Below are 2,689 nucleotides of genomic sequence, written 5' to 3'. Positions count from 1 at the left end.
AATTTTTGCTTTATGTTTCTTACATTCATGCAATACCTGTGCTCTCTTGACTGGTTCATTGATCCCATTCACATTCCAGATGTTGAGAATGGTTTTTCAGGGTTAAACAAGTTACAAGTGTTCAAGGCAGAAAATACAGACATGTTTAGGTACATAGCTGTACGGGGAAAAAAAACATAAAAAAACCCAATAATATCACCATGATTTCTGTAAGAGCTCCTACCAAGCTGGGCAACACTATGAGGGTAGCTTCTCCAGTACAATACTATTGACTGAATAAAATCATAAATGTCCTCAGATGCATTGATGGCCATACAGTGCTAATTGTTCATTCCAGTTATCAATTCTGAGCCAAGCGCCAACAAAAGAGAAGCCATGCCAATGTGATCTTCCTGCACAGGTACATTTGTTAATGTTGAAAGGGTCTGTCCCTTTAGAAGCATTTACGGTGGACAATGGAGGGACCAGACTCATCATACTCCTGCTTGCTGATCCACATCTGCTGGAAGGTGGACAGGGAAGCCAAGATGGAACCGCCAATCCAGACAGAGTATTTACGCTCAGGGGGGCAATGATCTTGATTTTCATGGTGTTCTGTCCTCGCTACGTATTACCCTGGGGCAGTGTGTAGTTTGACATGCAGCCATACCTTCCCACAATCCAATAAAGAGACTAAGCTTGGAGTCTGTAGATTTTACTGAATAAGCAAGTGGAATAGAGGTGAAACTGTAATACAAACAGCAGAAAATATAAAAAGTATGCTTGCAATGAACTATATAAAAACATGCAAACGTACATATAACAGCAGCATAAAATATATATACTAAATGTCTATGTAGCAATGTCTCTGTGGTTTCTGGCAGCTGTGGAGGTGTTTTGGTGTAACTATTTCATTACCAGCGATTCTATCATAAGGGAGATGCAGAACTGTGTGCTTGTTCCAGCAGCATGGTCTGTAAAATGGAGTCCTGGCTCCCACAAGGCATTGCTCTAGGCCACGTGATGGGCGTACGGTAGCCTGATTAGTCCAAATTCTGCCATAAGCCTTATGGAGGTGTAGAATGAACAAACAGGAAGTGATGTTGTGCACTTACAGCAAGTATCCAGCGGAGGGAGCTCCGAGCAAATAGATTGTGAAATATTAAGGCATATTTGAAGGTTTATGCTGGAGACATGACACATGGTGCTGGGGGCTAGTGCAGTTATTTCCTTCTGCATTCTATCAGCAATTCCTGGGTACATTGTGGTACCACCAGACAGAACAGTATTGACATAGAGGTCCTTACGGATATTGACATCACACTTCATGATAGAGTTGTAAGTGGTTTTGTGAATGCCACAGGATTCCATACCAAGGAAAGATGGCTGGAAGAGTGCCTCTGGACATCTAAAACGCTCACCGATGGTGATGACTTGTCCATCAGGCAGCTCATAGCTCTTTTCCAATGATGAAGAAAAGGCAGCTGTGGCCATCTCCTGCTCAAAGTCTAGAGCAACATAGCACAATTTTGGCTGTGGTGGTGAAGCTGTAACCCCTCTCTGTTAGTATTTTCATGAGGTAGTCTGTCAGGTCACGTCCAGCCAAGTCCAGACGCAGAATGGCATGGGGTAGAGCATAACCTTCATAAATTGGCACAGTGTGGGTTACACCATGACAATACCAGTGGTATGACCAGATGCATACAGGGACAACACAGCTTGGATGACAACATACATAGCTGGAGTGTTAAAGGTCTCAAACATGATTGAAAGAAAGTATCTTACATTCCATATTGAATACATTATTCATACTATTAGCCAACATCAAAATTCAATGGAGCAAACATAGAGACCATCAAGCAAAACACATAACTAAAAAGAAAAGGGGAAAAAGGAAGGAAAAGAAGAAAAAACACAAAAAAAGGGAAAAATATATAAAACAAAACTACTGATCAAGCTTTTGAGGGCCCTTGCCCTGAAGCTGCCAGTTGTTCCCAGCGGCTGGAGTGGAATAACCACTATTTTGAGGGGAGGTTTGGTTGCCTATACCGCAGAGAGATATTAGACTCCATACTGTCCAGAGTTTTACCCCCACATGTCTGATCCTGCTTCTAATCTTATACTCTTTAAATATTGTTTTTTTCTTGATAATCTGCTGAAGATTTCTGGACTAGCTAAGCTAATAGCAGGTATGTCATAACTCTGGTTCCTGAATAGAGTCATAACTCTATTCAGGAACCAGATTATTATCTGTTGATTTTTACCCCTTATAGATCTATTTTATACATTACCCTCGCCTGGTTCCCTTTACCGATATTGCAGTAACTTGTCCAGAGTCCAAAATAAAAGGTCCATTAACTGAACAAATATCTTCTAGATCTTTTTCTTATCTATGCACAAATGTCCTCTTCTTACTCTCAAGTTCTCTTTATTCTCTGGCATTGGTTTCTCCTTAACTTTTCCCAGTTATGGAGGACTTTTCCTCAAGGTCCCAGTGTTGCTCCACTCCTCTTGCAGGTCCATCTTCAGATCTGAGGTATTCATGAAGTCCAGTGGCCAGTCAGGTAGGTCTATCTCCGGGAGTTGTAATTTTTAAAAAAGTTGTCTGTGTCTTTTGGGTTATGTATTATCGCCGTTGTCCCCTCTTTTTTTAACAATTCAAGTTTATTAAGTATATCAGAATAACATTAGTATGACACAGGTAGGTAAT

The 2,689-nt window shown here is 41.0% G+C and overlaps 1 pseudogene; it reads right to left on the bottom strand.

Moving 5' to 3' along the window:
* Positions 1–333: 333 nt before the first annotated feature.
* Positions 334–1,758, bottom strand: LOC108704891 (annotated as a pseudogene).
* Positions 1,759–2,689: the final 931 nt, after the last annotated feature.

The sequence above is a fragment of the Xenopus laevis genome, chromosome 5S, assembly GCF_017654675.1.
Source record: "Xenopus laevis strain J_2021 chromosome 5S, Xenopus_laevis_v10.1, whole genome shotgun sequence".
In the NCBI taxonomy this organism is placed as follows: domain Eukaryota; kingdom Metazoa; phylum Chordata; class Amphibia; order Anura; family Pipidae; genus Xenopus; species Xenopus laevis.
Note: the sequence above shows the minus strand (reverse complement) of the source record. Positions and strands in the feature narration are given on the sequence as shown.